This window comes from Crocodylus siamensis, chromosome 13 (genome assembly GCF_052110815.1).
Source record: "Crocodylus siamensis isolate JL-2025a chromosome 13, ASM5211081v1, whole genome shotgun sequence".
NCBI classification, from domain to species: Eukaryota; Metazoa; Chordata; order Crocodylia; family Crocodylidae; genus Crocodylus; species Crocodylus siamensis.
The window spans coordinates 165,484-182,240 of NC_143407.1; the positions used below are offsets into that span (position 1 = coordinate 165,484).

Below are 16,757 nucleotides of genomic sequence, written 5' to 3' on the forward strand. Positions count from 1 at the left end.
TTTGGGGAACCCTGGATCGGAGGGTTAAATTTGGCCTCCCTGCAAAAAAACCCAAACAACCCCCCAAAAAACAAAACGCAGCGCTGAACTAAGTGGTGCCATTGCTGCGCCAAAGGCTCATGGCTCTTTTTTGTTTCCCAGACGTTGCCTTTGACAGCCTGGTGAAGTTCCCAAAGCATGCGTGCGGCAGCTCGAGGCGAGCACCATTTGCCTCAGGCCGGGCTGTCGGGAGCGGCCCACGATCGAAGCACGGCAGAAGTGCCGTTCACAGGAGCGGCCTTTCCCCAGGGTCCGCCCGCTCCGGGGTCTCTCGCACCCGGCTGATCCGGCTGGGGGGATCCTGCCCGGCGCTGGCTCACGCTACACCTGGTTTGTGCACGTGCGGACAGGCTCAGGCTCCGGGGCACCTGTTCCCAACCACCACGCAGCTCTGCACGGAGACCCGCTGAGAGACGTTTGTGTCCGAGGGGCTGAGCCGGGAGGCGCCGAGAGCTGCTGTGCAGGGCCCACCGGAGCAGCCGCCCCCAGCCCACCAGAGGTGTGGGGCCAACGGGGTGCGGGCAGCCCCCTCGCGCCACACTTCCACGCCCATTTCAGCTGGTGCCAAGCCAGCGAAACACTGTGAAGCCTTGCCTTGTCCGAGGTGCTTTCCCTCGGCCAGCACGAGAGCACACGCCGCTCAGTCCCCTCTGCGGCCAGCTTGTCGTTCTTGTGCAAATTCATAGGGTCATGGAAGGACAGGGCCAGGAGGGACACCACAGAGGTCCCCTCTAGTTCAGTGGCACGAGAGCCCCCCGGCCAGGTGCTCGTGTAGCCCGCACGGGGATGCCCTTGCTGCACCACTGGGCTTTCACGCCCGAATACTTCTTGCAGTGGCTGGCGCGCTCAGTTCTTCCTGCAGCCTGTGCTGTGGGGACAGGCCTGCCAGCTAGCTGCTCACAAACCAGTATTGCCCATCACGACAAAGATTAACAGATGATTCATCCAACTGCAGAACCAATGGGAGAGAAAGCCATTATCTGCTCTTCCCACTACACTTATCTTAGTGTCATGGGTGCTCTGAAGGGCCTGCGCGTCTGCAGCATGCCAGCGGTCATACATGCGCTGTATTTTTCTTCCTTGAATCATCTTCTCATTTAATTGGGTTTTAAGCTGTTTGCACTGGAACGTCTCAGTCTCTAGGGACGACTGAAGCAGCCGAGCAAAGGAAAGAATGTGCAGAATCCCGGCTCTCTTGCCGGGGAGATCCATTCACCAATATATAAAAAGGCCTTTGGGATTGCTACATAATTTGGGGGTTTAGCCATATGCTAACCTAGACCCTCAGGGTTGCAAGTGCACAAAAGGCATGGTGTGCTGGTAACGGTGCACAAAAGGACATCAACGTTGTGACTCGCAAGAGGAGTGCCAGGTCACCTTGGCCTCCCCGCGTGGACCTAGCACATCCTGCGCTATTATGCGGCTGCGTTGTGGAAACCATCCATTTAAGCGATCGGTTGGAGCGATCTGTCCACTTCAGCTTTGCCTTGGGTTGGTTTTTCTCACTTGCTTTAAAGAAAGAAAAAAGAAGTGGGGACAGTGCTGGCGCCCACGCGTCACCTGCCTATGACAACTCCACCAGACACTGACACTAGGTCTGGGCACTGTGGGGCCAGGTGCGCCTCAGGAAACAACCGTGGGACAGCAAACCCTCGGACTGGGCCTCTCTGCCTGACACAGTTAAGACAGGGGCTGGGAGCATGGGAGAGAGCAGTTGGCTGGGAGAATGAGGAAAGAGCAGGCTGTGTGTGCCAACAGATGATGCTCACTCATTTCCAACAGCACTTCTTACCCAGTTTTTTTCAGGCAAAGCCAGACCCCGCAACCAAGACAGCATCCAATCTGTGCCTCCAGTTTTAAACTCTAACTAGCTGCAGATTTAACCACAAAGAGGCCCCGACACCTTCCTGAAAGTGTGAAAAGCACATTCCCCTCTCAGAATAGCCTAGAAATTGGCCAGCTTTTAAACAAGCTCCCTAAGATGTCTCATGCTGCTGTGACCTGGGTTATGAGAAGCGTTAGCTCCGCTGAGGGAAAGCAGTAAGGTCACAACGGGAAGGGCTCAGCCTCGCGATGTCTTCTCCAGTCCATCCACTGCAACGCCTGGCTCGGGGAAGGGGTTCAAGCAGACCAGAGCGAATCATTTGCAAGAAGCCGCGTGACCTCCACTAACACCTTGCATCTTCACACCCAGGAAGGAGAAGAAGAGAAGGAAGGAAACTGAAGCCCTTTTTGTAAAAGAAACGTTCTATGGGGATCGATAGCAGGTGACGGGCAAAGCCTGCTGGGAGGACATGGGACGCTGACTGACTTGGTGGCTGCGCACGTTTGCTCCTCCGAACGACGGGAGACCGTCTGCTCTCAGTCACCCCCAGCGCAAGGCAGAGGAGCCAAACACAACAAACCCTACAAGGCTGTTCTGTGTCTTTGAAAGTTGCAGGGGAACAAACAACCTTGCTTTTATGAACCAAGGAAATAATTAACTGACAGCAGGAGTCCAGAAGAGCCAGGTGCCACCAGCAGCATTTCCTGCTCTGCAAGGGAGCTCCTCTTTCCCAGCAACTCAGCTCCAGTGTTGTATTGTCTCACACCACCAAAGGCATCTTTGGTATCGGTTCCATAAAAGGCAAACGAGACACAGCCCAGCTCAGAAATTCAGCTGCTTTCACACCCCAAACTTGCCAACATCGTCCTGTAGAAGCAAAGAAAGAGCCACCTGCAGCGGGCATGTCTGCATCACCGTGCCCCTGGCATCGCTGCCCGCTTCCGGGAACAATGGGAACAAGCCGCGGGGCTGGCGAGGAGCACCTCCGTGGACTGGAGCCGGCAGTGACAGGGTGGAAAAGGAGCCTCCCTCTTGTTCCCTTTGTGTCCAACAGCCACCCACCCTGGGGTGTGGCGTGGGGGTGGGGGACCTTCCTTCAGCAAGGAAAGTACTTTTCAGAAAGGTACTTTTCGCCCACATTGTGAGCCCGCTCTGTGGGCGAGTCCTCAGCACCATTTCCCACAAAGCCTGAGCTGCTCAAGTGCAAAGGCATGTGAGCCCATGGGGTGGGCGCCGTATCTGGACCCTGCTAATCCTGCTGAAATCACTGGTCGCCCTGAGCATTGGCTCACAGAGACAAGCAGCAAACATTTGAAATGCTGGAAACGTGTGGCTCAGTTTTGAAGGTGAGAGCAACCTACGGTTCGTGTCTCTCTGTCCCAGGGGAAGGGTGTGGAGCTGCTCTGCACTCTCCAGCCTCCAAAGGAAAGTAACCCCAACAAACACACTTCCTTTTAGTTTTCTTGCTTCACTGCCTACCGAGCCACGGACGTCTCTCTAATTCTGTCCGGGTGAGAACGTATTTTTCACTTGTTAAAGCAGAGCGTGATTGGGTTTCTTGGAGCCCCAGCAAAGCTGCTGCATCCCGGGAGGATGGAGAGTGTGCTTCTGGAGGGCCAGGGTGGGTCTCGGGGGTGCAGGGGGCACCTAAGCTTGCAGTGGCAGGAGACTGCGCGTCAGCCCGCGTGCCAGAGGCCGAGGGGAGCGGGGTGATGCAGTCCCCCGGAACGAGGGTGGTCCGGGATGCGGGGGTCCAAGCTGGCTGGCAGGGGTCCAGGTGGAGGAGCACGCTTGGGGCTGAAACCGCCCCGGCCAGGCCAAATCCAGTCACCAAGGTAACCGCCCGCTAGCAGCTGAAGGCACCAGGCCGGTCAACTCTTCCGGTTCCTCTAAAAAAGTATGTAAATGTAGGGTGCCCTGCGGGAGTTGAATCGTCCAGGCCCCGCCCAGTGGCTTGGGGTGCCAGGGTGGCCGATCGGCCCGATCCCCGCACGGGGGGCTCGACAGCGTTCCCATCCCCAGCTCCAGGAATTCCAAACAGAAACTCTTTGTAACCCAGAACGAGCAGCACCACTGACAAGAAACATGTGTGCCGGGCCAGACACATGGAACACATTTTATTTTGAGCAGCCAACTCCTCGGGATGTTTCTGAGGCTGAAGAGCAGAGCTCTGTACACCTTACTGCTGCAGACATGGCTGACTGCAGCTCCAGCTCTTGTGTTCCCATCTGCTCCCTGCCTTCCCCAACTGAGAGCACTACTGTTCTCAGCACACGCACCGCATCCTGGCGCTACCTGCAAAATGACAGCCCCAGCCCCGCTGCCTCCTGAGCTGCACGGGGTGGAGAATGCCACGTGCTGTATTGAAGGGGATTGCTCTACTGGGGGTGAGCCCATTCACACGGCATCCAAGCCAGTAGGCAAAGGACAGAAGAAGGGAGATGATGAAATGCCAAATAATGACATGTTTTGGTTTCTAAATAATTCATTTTCTGCTGATTTTTCCTTATTTCTTTGTTTGTGTTTTGGAAGCCTAGGGCGCTGCAAAGGAAGGAAAAAAATAGCTCCATACATGACAATAGGGACGTTGCATAGAGCACTGGGCAACCAAAGTGTTAAGTAGCCCGTCCAGCAAATAGTGCAAGTCTCCAATGGAAAAAGTCTCCAGCAAGACCACAGGTTGAACTGCAAACTGTGTCCTGTAACGTTCCCCACACATAGTTAGTATTTGAATTATTCTATATATGTGATCATTTTACCAAATATTTAGCACCTATATAGCTGATACACACATAAATACATGATCTCCTGCAGCAGTGGTACATTCATTTTCTATATAACTCATCAATAGTCCACAAGAATATGTACTTATTCATAGTGCCTTTCATCCAAAGATCTCAAAATTGTTTAGCAAAAATGTGCATTTCCCTTCCTCATTTTCCAGGTGAGGAAAGGTAGGTTCAACAAAACTCCCCAAGACCTCTGCTTAAACCACTGAAACCATGCTGCTTTTCCCCATCCACCAGTGAATCAGGTAGTCCCATTTGAACCAAACTTTCATGTCACCGTACCAGTACTTCTTCCATCACTAAGCGCAGCAGAGCAGAGAATGATTTTAATAAATTTGTGATGAAGTTCAGTTATTATGACCAGCAAAGAGCTGGCCGGGAAGAGCTTTGCTTTACTGCAGTTTCTTAGCTCCATCTCTGGAGAATTTTTCTGGGACTTTAGTGGATCGTGTTTTATCGTAATTAATTCCTTTGTGCCTTACAACATGGGAAAGAAAAGCATTGCACAAGTCTCATTTTACTAATCTGAGGGCATCCTTCTGGCTTTTCAGGTGGAGCCACAGTTTTACCAAAAAGCATTTGACGTATATAAATGCATCCGCCACAAGCAAAGTATCTCCTGAGAAGGTATTTGTTAAAATGGGTAATTAAAGGCCTTTTCTCTATTGCTTCGTCACAGTATGGCTCCAAGCCAAATTCTAGCTTGAGGTTCCCTTAAAAATGCCTTGCTGTCATTTACATTGACACAGGAGTCATAGGAGGGAGAGAGAAGTCGACCAGGAGTAAGGGGATGGCTGCTCTAGCACTGTCTCACTACGGCCTTCGCCTATGGGCAAGCTGTCCGCAGACACGCACTGAAGTGGTACAGGAGACCCTGCCGAAGCAAGGCATCTGCTCACTGAGTTAGCTTGTGAGGACCGTGTGGAACAGGCAACGGGTTTGCTGCACAACTTCACACTAGTTTGCTGATCTCCATACATCATTCATCGCACGCAGAGGCAGTGGCAAACACTGAGTAGTGCTGCGTCGTTTGAACACTTAATTAAAGTGAAGCTCTTAATGTACTTAGCAAATGACACCAGGTTCCAAGACAAGGTCTGCCTCTGTGCCTCGCAATGAGGGAAGAAACATCACTGAGCTGTGGAGTCTGCTCCTGAACTGCCCCATTCTCGCTCCTTCTGTGCAGGAGAGGCTGGCATTTATAATCCAGTTTGCATAATTAGTGGGCAGGCCTCTCCCCCTGGGGAGCGCAGGCCACAGGGTGCCTCCTTCACGTTTTCACTGCTTGCAATGCAGCATTATACACCTTTCTCTTCCAGGATAGCTGCTACCCAAAGGGCCCGTAGCTGAAGAGCGTTGCGTCAGTGCTTGTCCTTGGAAGCAGGATGACATGGCTTCCCAGTAGGTCGTTTCTCAGATCTCAGCCTTCGGCAGTTCTCTTTACACATTGCCGTCGGAAGACAGTCTCTAGCGTCTGACCTGCAACGCGCTGCAGCCCAGTGACTCCCACTTTGGGGGTTCGAGGCAGCCCTCGCTGGTCTCGAGGCACTCCTCCACAACTTTGTGAATGGCACAGCGCCCAATTAAAAAAAACGATTGATGTGGTCCAGTGCCCGCCTCCTTGCAGAGGGCTGGGCAGTGGGGGAGAGGGACTGGCCAGGCAGGGACAAGCCTGAGCCTGCACTTATCTGCTTATCTTCTCTCGCCACACCTTGCCGCACCCTTCAAAGGATCTGGCAGCACCCCGGCGTGCCGTGGCACCCTGGTTGAGAGTCACCGCTATAGACAAGGCAGTTCTCTGATGTGTCACAAGACGAATCTGTAGATGTGCCCTGGGAGATTCCCCTACAAGCATTATTTTCCTGGGTTGGATTTGGGATCCAATAGAAGAAACATTACAGTTTCCCAGCCTGTTATACCCTATAAATGTGACTCAGACCTTAGTTAGTGCAGGTGTAAAACTGCACTTTCGAGGCTGTTTCAGCACTTGCCCATACAATTATGATCTGCAATAACATTAAAACCCCACAACTTCCAAAGGCCAAAGCACGTAACGGCAAATCAGGGAAATCAAAGCAGCCAGATTTTGGAAGTCTCCACCCGTGCCCAGTTCCTGGTGGTAGGGGTGTTCAGTCCTGACATTCATGGCAACCAGATACACGGACACTGAAGCAAGACCGTGTGTGTATGCAGCAGCTCTGCCCTCTGGTCTCGCACTGCAGAAGGAGCCGACAAGCCCACAAGTTCTGACAAGCTTTAACATCAGCACCTCGGTGCGAGCCAACAAGCACTGGGCACTGCCAGGTCTGCAGCACTATCCCGAGCTCGCTCACGCCGGGGCGTGCTGCCTGCTGTTCCATCTTGCCCTGATGTCACATTCCTGGCCGATATTTTACAAAGCAGTTTACTACTGCCATGTGAACGGGGGGGGCAAACCTGACATACGCCAAGTGTGCTGCGCAGCAAGTGCCATGTTGTGATCAGCTGTGGAGTAAAACACATACCAGGAAGCCTGAAGTAGCTCAGGCGAGGAGACCTTGTGCTCACTTGCCCATGTTGTGTGGCTCGGTGTGATCCTTGTCAAGGGCCGTCAGACCTGACAGGCGGGCACACAACTCGTGTGAAGGCCTACCGCCCGCCCAGGTCGAGAGGTGCAGCGCCTCGACACGGGCTCGAGTCCTGGGTTGGATGCAGCCTGTACCGGGTGCCAGGCAGGAGCTTCCTGTCTCTCAGCAGTGACACTGGCGGTAATTTCCGCACGTTTATTGAGCTGTGAGACAATTGCTTAGGAAGTACCCGTAGAGTCACAGCGTTAACTGGATGCCTCTGCGGCCTTCACGCTGACAAGAAGTGTTCTTCACGTAAGTGCTGAGCCTTTGGCAGAAAGCCCCCCTGCCGTGGGTTTTTGTGCTTCCAAAATTACGTTGTTTTCCTCCCCCTTTTACTTTTTAAAGGAAAGGGCCACGGATGTCTATGCAGGGGCTGAGTCCAGTTGATTTTCTGGCTCTTCTCCAAGGAGGTCCCAATCGGGGGCTGCTCGGGCAGCGCGGAGCCGTTCTGTGGTTTGCATCGCTGCCCACGGAAACGAGGGTGCTCTGGGGATGCCTCACGTACGTGCCAGGAGGGACCCGACCTTCCTGCTCCCAGCACCCGGCAGCCCGGCTCGCGCACAGCCGCGGCCTGCCGGCCAATAGCAGCACAGCTGGATGTTTCCCAGAGTGATTTGTTATGTTCTCATGACGGTGGTGATCCCAGGTTGGACTTGCTCCATTATCACGGTGGGAAAATGTTTAGACAAAGTACAGCAGCAAGCAATGCTCCTGAGGGATGTGCTGTGTACGTCTGTCCTGGAAGGGAAGCTTGCAAGAGAGTGTCCAAAGATGCATCAGGCTGCGGCTGCGTTAGAGAGACGCTGCGCCCAGAGAGCGGGGAAGCGCGCAGGGACCTCACACTGGAGGAGCGGCACCAAGGGCAGGGTTGCAGCTGGCCCAGCCATGAGGCTCAGCTCCAGGTGAAACAAATCTCAGGCCAGGCCCCACCCAGCAGGGAGGTGCCCCAGCCCTTTTTTCTCTCCCTCTCACTAGCGCCTTCCGCATGGGCGAGAGTCCCCGTGCAGGCGTCTCGCCCCACTCGAGTCGGCGATGCGGAGGTGCGAGGCTGCCAGGAGCAGCCGGATGAGACACCCCCGTGCCAGCGCTGTACAGTATCCTCCCTCTGCGGAGCGCTCTGATGTCTTGCTTGGAGCTTGGTGGGCAAAAAGACATGGCACAAAAAGCCCTTTCTTCATTTCAGCTTCAGGCTATTTCTTTCGTTCATAGGACTACAATAGCTACTTCCAGATGACACGAAGTCACTACATGCACAGATGCACATATTCACAACACCCATGGCTTACTCATTGTAACTGAGACTGTGCTGGCGTTTGTTAGTGATGTCCATTCACACTAAAAAACCCTCTTGTCCTCGTGTAGCTGTATTTCTAAGGATCTCTTTCTTCTTCTTTATCACAGAAGAGACTGTGATTCTTTTTTTTCTTGCTCTGACTTAGCATTCAGTTATCTGATAACTCTTTATCCTAAGTACTTTGATGCTACCAGTCAGATTTCAAGTGATGGGATTCCCTGTTTCCTAACCCTCCCCTTAACCCAGGCTATCTGGACTGAACTCCTCTGCAGACCGAGAGCCCCTGGCCAGCTTCAGACTGGAAGCCAGGCTGCAACATTAACTCCATGCTTTAAAGCTGCTACATTAGCACAGCATGATGTTAGGTGTTTTTTATTCAGATATTTTCTGTGAATGAGAATAAAAGTCCAATAAAAGTGCTGTTCGGAGCTGATCAGAGCGCAATGCACAAACAGACAAACGTAGGGGAGACTTACTGCTGCTTAAAACGTATGTGTCCCATTTTGTGTTTATTCTTAGATGTTTAAAATCACTTCATTTCTGGGTCAAAGGTTGCTCTGAAATTCCTTGTATTTATTTTTACAGTAGGATGAAATAATCAGAATGTCCCATGCTTCTCGGTGATAAATGGTGTTAGCTTGCATTACAAACAGCGGTCGGGACTTGATCTGCAGTGAATTTGGAGGGAAGAGCAGCAGAAAGCTGAGAACGCATCTCTCGGCCCAGCGCAAGAAGCGGGTGCTGACCCGGCTGCGTGGGGCAGAGTCCATCTCGCAGAGGCAGCAACGAGCAGCGGGGCAGCGGGCAGGAGGCAACACATGAGAAAGGCCCAACTGAGCCCAGGGTGACAAGCAGCAAAACCTCCCTCCGCCCTTGGGCCTGGGCTTCGTGAACGATACGGGACTCCTTACTCTCCTCCTGGCTGGGATGCAGGGGTTGATTTCTTTCCTGGCGAAGAACCTGGGTCGGCATAAATGAGCCGTCAGGACCGCCGTGGTGTCACCTGGGAGTGAGGATGGAGGAACAATCGTTGGACTTTAACTTCTAATGGCTGATGGATGAACTGAGCCAGGACCCAGGAAACCACTGTGAAAGAGGGGAACTGGCCCATCTCAGCGCCAGGGGACACCCCCCCGAGGCAGCGCACGACAGTCAGAGGAGAGCAAGCCCTTCCACACGCAGGCGTGGCTCGGCCTGCGTGCAGCCTCCGCGAGGGCAGGGGACTGGGCTGAACGTGTGAGGCCTTCCCCGCCCCCACAGGAAAGCAGGGGCTGCCAGGCTAGCCGACGGGAGCGGGGCTCCTGCGTGCCCGCATCCAGTGCCCAGCAGCGACTGCGCCATCTGCCTGAAGGTGACGCAGGAAGCCTGCAGCGGCCTGCTTTGCAAATGGCCCGGGGGGGACGTCCCTTCCCAAGCCCTGATCATTCGAGGCTGGGTCACATCCCTTGCGGGACTGAGGCTCATGGCCCACATGCATCATCCTGGTGCCCGAGAGGCCGCATCAGCCCTCGTCATATCGAGCCGCTTTATGACTCGTGGCAGTTACGGCAATGCGCTGCACGGACCAGCTACTTGTGACGGGAGAAAGTCTCTTCTCTTCTTGCGGCACTTCCTGCTGCTTCACGGACCGTTGCCAGCGAGGCTTGTCCTCAGCACCGTCCAGCAGGAAAACGGCCTCTCCACGGCTGACGCTCACAGCAAGCAATGAGGCTAGGTTTGAGGGGGAGACGACTAGCTCCACGAAGCAAGAGCATCTTAGACCTGTGAGTACGAGCCACAGGCACAGACCTTCTGGCGGGAGTTCGGCAACTGCTCAGCTCCGGCGGGGCCTCCGCGGGGAGGTGAGGTGGCCGAGCAAACAGAAGCTTGAAAGGGATTTGGCCATTTCACCAGGGCATCGCAAAAAGGGAATGGTCTTGCAGAAACATTTCTTTAGGCAAAAGTATGTTTTAATTAAATACATTCATCATTTACCAGAGTTTGTATTTCACGCACCCTAGAAGTCAGCATCCACTCAGAGGAAGTCTCGAGGTCGGCTTTTCTCCCAGACTTTTCCGGGGCTGCACAGCTGAGGGCCCCATGTTGTATAAACAGTTAGTGCACTCATGTCTCATGGCACGCTCTATTTGAGGGAATCAATTATGGGACATATTTCTGGGGTAAATACAATCACTTTAACTTAAACACTAACATGCATGTCAGAAGAAAATGAGTAAAGTGTCTATCAATCTCCTTAGAAAACTGCATCCTCTAAGCAGAAAAGGGAAATTTAAATCCTCCATGAAACCTCCAGCTTATCATCAGCTCTTCAGCAATGGTTACATTCTACAAATAACATGTCAGAAGTGGCTCGGGGCCATGCACCTCAGGGGATCGTAACGGATGGAACCCCACAAACATTAGGGTTTAGGAACAACACACGTCTGAGCACAAGCGAGAGTGTATTGACTTCCCGGATAAAGCTAGACGCAGCCCCAGGGCCCATTACCAAGTGACACATGCTAAGTGAGAACGCAGCATTCATGTACAGGGATGCTAAAAAGCCACCCTGTAATTCCATCACAGTAAAATAAAGGCAGCTCCAAATGAGCAAGATGTCTCTCCCGACAAGCATAAATAATTTGCATTAAATACAAGACACATAAACTGTGAACAGGTGCCTGAAAGGAGCAAATGATCAATCAGTTCCAGGACTCCCGTGTTGTATGGGCGGGGGCGGGGTGGGGGGCAGTACATGGTGTGTCCTGCAAAGCTCAGCAAAAACGTAGCCCCAGGAGAGGAGCAACTTCTGTCCTGCCTCAGGTGGGAAATGGTTGACAGCATGTGCCCCTTCCTGAGGTAGCTGGTGAGCTTCTCGCTGAAAAGATGACATTGGTGTCCCCACCATAGCTCTGATCATTATGTGGCCACTTTTTCCTGCTTTGCAATCAGGGGAGGGTAATTCACTGCACAGCAATGAGTGCTTTCTTCCTGTGTTACCGCCAGCTTTCCCCCTCCAGTTGTTGAACTCATTGTGCACCCAGGTGGGAGAGGCTTGCGCAAGGAGTGGTGTCTCCTGGGCGAGGCAGGGAATAGGAAGAGTGTCGGGGTCCCTGGAGCCGTTGTCAGCATGGCTCCATGCAGGTTTGCTGCCTCAGTTTACCTCAGTGAATGCGAGCTTGTGGCCTGGAGTGGCACTGTAATGCAAACGTGGAGAAACACAGATAGGGTCCAGCAGCCCAAAGCCAGAGCAGATGCAGACCCCTTCCTGACAGGTGCCACACTAGAGAGCAATATTTTATCAATCACCTCTCCAGCATTTGCCTCTGCTGGTGCTGACACGTCCCTTTCACTCCTGTTCCCACCACCCTACCATTTCCCCTTCTTCTGTTCCAGTCTTGTATGTTTTGTCATTTGTATTAAGCAAAGCAGATTTGGTCTCGGTCTCTGAAGATAATTGACAGTGCCTTTTACTCGCATGTTCTCACAGTGCAGAGCCGGAGTGTCTGATGTGTATTTGCATGTTATATTAATAGAATTCAGAAAATTACCCTGCACAATTCCTAATAGAGAATCAGCCAACGTCCTCCTTGGCATCAGCACTGGCTCACTTATTTTTCTTGAATTTATTCACTACAGCTTTTATGTTACCGTCTTTGGGCTCATTTTTCTGCTCATGTATTCCCCAAAGAAGGAAAGAATAGTATCCTATGCTCTGAATAAGGACACGCATCTTGATTATTATAATTATTTCATTATTTCTTTTCTTGTTCCCTTTATGGACTTTTGAATCTTAAATCATATGATGCAGGGGTTTCCTATTCCTTGTATTCCTGCTCTTGAAGGTGAAGCCATAGGAACCTCTTCGCGGTCTCAGAAAGTAAATGAAATGAATACGGGAGGACACAAACGGCCGAGTGCAGGAAGATTTTGTTCCCGCGTGTTTTGTCTAATGGGTACTGCCCAGGGAACGCACAAAGATCCTAGAAAGCCTCCTAAGCACTGGGTCCAACCCAGTGATGTGGGAAACCCGAGCGGCGTGACCGTGACGTCGGTGCTGTCACAGTGTAGGCTGCCAAGCAAGCCAGCCGGGCTGTTGTTTCACCTGTGCGCACCTACAGGCCGAGCAGGGGTGAAGTGCAAACGAGGCTGCTTTCATGTAAATCTATTTTTGAAGGAACTCTCAACTCAATTGAAAACATTTTCATCTTTTTCTTCCATTTGATCTTTTTTCAACATACTTTTCTTATTACTTGTGGCATTTCGCTTCCATCTGGTTTCAACTTTTGATTAAAAACTTGAAGTTCAACTTTGGAAGTTTGATGCAGAGAAGTGGAGTTTCCCATGTAATCCCTTCAGCAGCTTTATGCCCTACTGGTGTTCCTACCACACGGGGCAGAGGGGATGCCCTCAGGTGACTGCCTGCTGTCCAGGCACCCAGCGAGAGCCCCCTGATGACACTGCTCCCTGCACCTCTGGGAAGGAGTCTTCACCTTCCCATCACGGGGTGACTTGCCATGCTTGCAAGGGGGGAGTCCCTGGAAAGGAGGCTGTATGGCCACAGGCACACACAGCGAAGCAGCTGCTGGTCGGGGTCTATTGGCCCGGAAACCGTACCCCTTATACCAGATTCCGGGGGATTCAGTGATCACAGACACAGCAGGCTGCGCTAGGGGATCTGGATTCAATTCAGGAGTTGCAATGATGTCACTAAAGGGAGAACGGGCCCCGAACATGAGCAGTTCAAGAAAAATAGACGCAGGAGTTTTAGCTCAAACCGTGTGGGCCTCCCGGGCCCTCCCTGGGTCCACGAGGGGAGCAGCAGGTGGGACCTAGTTCTGGGACGGCCTGAACACAAGGTCCGAAGAGAGGAGCGCAGGAGGTTAAGAAGACCAGACCAGTCCTGCTCACTTCTTCAGACACCAGCGTGGTGACCATCGAGCACGGCTACCGCACCGTGACTCAAGGAATTTGGGTATTTGGGGGGTGCTGAAAACCAGTCACTTCCCTCAGAAAAGCAATTCAGATGAGACTTTAATCAGGAGCAATAACAGACATTTTGAAAAAGGGTAAGCTGGATATGATGCTCCCTTGGTGGGCAAGAAAAAGGAAATAAGGGGCCTCTGCTTAGGCTAAAGAAGTGGCAATTGCCCGGAGAATTTACGCAGAGAGGTGTCGCAATAAACTTCCAGAAGCATCTGTAGAAACATCTCATCTAAATAGTTTAGAAAGGACTGGGAAACTTTTGAAGGAGAGATGCAGTATTGAACGGCAAGAGCTGGGCACGGCGGACTGAAATGAGCTGCTGCTTCCCATTTCCCGTGCTCCTGAGTAGCTGACAGAGGAGATGTCTGCACTGAAAACAGCAGTACTCTGACTGCAGCGCTGTGGAGTCACTCCCTGTTCATCTCACAGTTGTCCGACTCCCGTGCCTTGTGTGTGTACATTATCTCTAGGCCAGACAGCCGTCCCATCTGGGCTGCACTTCCATATTGCGCTTGGGATGGAGTGTTTACTTGCAGTGTTCACAGTGTAATGATCTGAGACACATGTACGACACATGCAGGAAATATGCTGTAATAATCTCATGTTTATAATTCAGAGAGAAGGATGGCAGAGCTGAAAGTAGGTTTGATCAGGTTCCAAACCTATTTCCTGGAGACACGGTTAAGCTAGAAATGTTAAGAGTGAGTCTTTAACAGGTCAGGTACTTGCAAGCAAAACACCTGATTACCAAGAAGTTTATTGTTCAGAAGATTTTAACTTTTGTCAAATTTGTTGCAACCAATTTAGATGGTGATATAAACCCCTCTGACCATTTCCTCCTTCTGTCCCTCTGTTCCTGTCATATACAAAGGCGTCTGCTTCTCAGGGAGGGGCCTCTCCATTTATTAATATCATTGCCACCACCAATCACCCGTTGTTTTATTTGGAAAACCTTTTCTATATTTCGTATTGCCAACTCTCATAATAGTGTTTTTCCTAAAATTCTTGGAGGCAATTGGTTACGTGACAATCCTGAGTCTCCGCTTTGGTAATTAACAAAAAAAAGGTTCCTGGCCCTGGAGGCAGGTTGCAGAGAAAAGCTTAAAAGTGATTCCCCCAACACTAAAAGGCTGCTAAGAGCCTACTATTTATTATTATATTTGAAAGCTGTGATTTTCAAGCCAATCTTTTGATCTTGGGTACTGGGATACATGAGGTTCACTATTTTTTAAGCACGTGGGGGTTGGTAACACTGCATCTGTATTTATTTACGGGAAGCCCAGAACCCACTGTGTCCAGGTCATTGCCCTGGTCACCCAGCTTTACCTCTCCTAGAGGTCCCCCCGGGAGTTATCGGACAAACCCGATCCCTTCAAACTCTCCATGTTTCTTCATCGATTTTGTTTCCAGCAGCAGAAAGCTCCAGGGTCTCAGATGCATAGAAAAAGGCACATGCATGCTTGTATATGTGTGTACATATACACGTACGTTTAGCTTTTTTGTTCTGGATTGCTTTTAAATATCTGACAGGTTTATAATAGCTTTAAGGTGTCAGAATTCTTCTTGTCAGAACTGGTGCCGATACTCTGTTTCCTGCACCAGCAAACTCCCATCTGCTTTTCCACGACTGCTGACTGCAAGGCGACACAAGTGCAGAACGATGACACTTTAATACACATTGTGCGCCAGCCATAATGAAACTTGCCTCATTTCAGCAGTGATTTGTTTGGATGACACATAATAAATCACGCTCCCTATTCCTGCACTGGCAGTATCACCTCTGCACTAAGTTAACCATGTCTGAAACTTGACCTCCCAAATTCTGCAGCCTGCTTGTAACAACAGTCTGCTCAATGACTTCCACCCAAGCCTCAAGTGCATAAATTGCTCCACATATTTTAGTAATAGGGCCAGCAGTAACCTCAGCACATCTTGCTGACCTCCCAACCCGGCCCTATTGATCACATGAAAAGGGCAGGTTGGGACTTGCTGGCGCAGGCGGCTGAGCTGCAAACGCACATCTGACTAGATCAGACTCAAACCAAAAAGTGAAAAACCCCAGAAACGGACATTGTGCACCTCCATCCCCCCAGTAACACCAGCAAAGGCGAAGAGATTGCGCCAGTCAGAAACAGGCTGGGGGCGTTCACAGCCGCAGGCCTGCGGTAGCGGAGGAGCGTCGCCCCTGTCTCCCGACACCCGGGGCTGGGAGCGGGGAGCGGGCTGCGTGCAGAGCTGTGGCTGGATTACGGCCTTTATTGCCCTCCACTGGTCCAGGACATGGCTGTGTGGTATTGAGTGCATACACAAGGTGTCTAGAGGTAGGATTTGTGAAATACAATAAATAAGCCTAATAAAAAATAGCGCCCCGGGGATGCCTCTGGCCCAAAGCTTAAGTGATCAAAAAAAAAAGTGTTCGACCTGGCCTAGGGCAAGGTCATTCCCAGGGAAAGCAGACGTGGGGCCTCGGCGTTCTGGAAACACTCCGGCTAATGTCAGACACAGGCCCACATTTCCCGTAGGAAGCGCTCCCTGCCCGCCCCAGCTCGCTGCCCTCCCCCTGCGCTCTCCATGCAGGCCCGCGGCCAGGTGGGAGAGAGGGCAGGCCCAGGCGGGGAAGGGCGGCAGCAACCAGCACGTTGCTCCCACCCGCGTGGCAGGCAGGCCCGCAACAGCAGCTCCGAGTTAGGGCTGAACGAAGCATCTGCACCTCTGGGGAGCCAAGTCCCTGGCCTGGCGCTATTCCTGGCTCTGCCACAGGCTTTTTGTGTGACCTGGGCATGTCTTGTCGTCTTCTTGGGCTGTCGGCTAGGGATGTCGACCCTTCCACTCTCCCAGCCCTTTTCTGTCTGTCGTCGCTACACTTTGTACATAAAACACCCAACACACGGGGTCCCTGATCGTGGTCGGTGCTATGGTAAATCCCAATAACCCGTTAATTGGCATTTTCGAGATTACAGAGTGCAAACTACAATTCTAGCTTCCAAGAGGGGTCAAAACCCCCGGGCAGCCCACAAGCAAGGACCCAGTGCTGTGCTGCGCAAAGGCAGCCGGCACTGCCACCGCCGTCGGGCCCCGGCCCACGCTCCGGAGCACCCAGCTCTGCCCGGCAGGAGACACCTGCTGCAAAGCCAGCACTTTCGTCAGGAAGCAGGGGCAGAAGTGGCTCCGGGTCAGCCGCATGTGACCAGCACTCAGAGCAGACTGGGAAACCGGAGTCCCAGTCTGGAAGCAAT

The 16,757-nt window shown here is 52.2% G+C and overlaps 1 protein-coding gene across 7 annotated transcripts in view; it reads left to right on the forward strand.

The window, feature by feature from the left end:
- Positions 1-16,505, forward strand: part of NGF (nerve growth factor) — a 66,428-nt gene extending 49,923 nt beyond the window's left edge. For 3 of the 7 annotated variants that reach the window (XM_090026069.1, XM_090026068.1, XM_090026074.1), the window contains one exon: positions 142-16,505. The gene's annotated coding sequence lies outside the window, so the exon portion shown is untranslated. The remainder of the gene's footprint in view (positions 1-141) is intronic. The other 4 variants (XM_090026070.1, XM_090026071.1, XM_090026072.1 and 1 more) reach the window with 4 other exon arrangements.
- Positions 16,506-16,757: the final 252 nt, after the last annotated feature.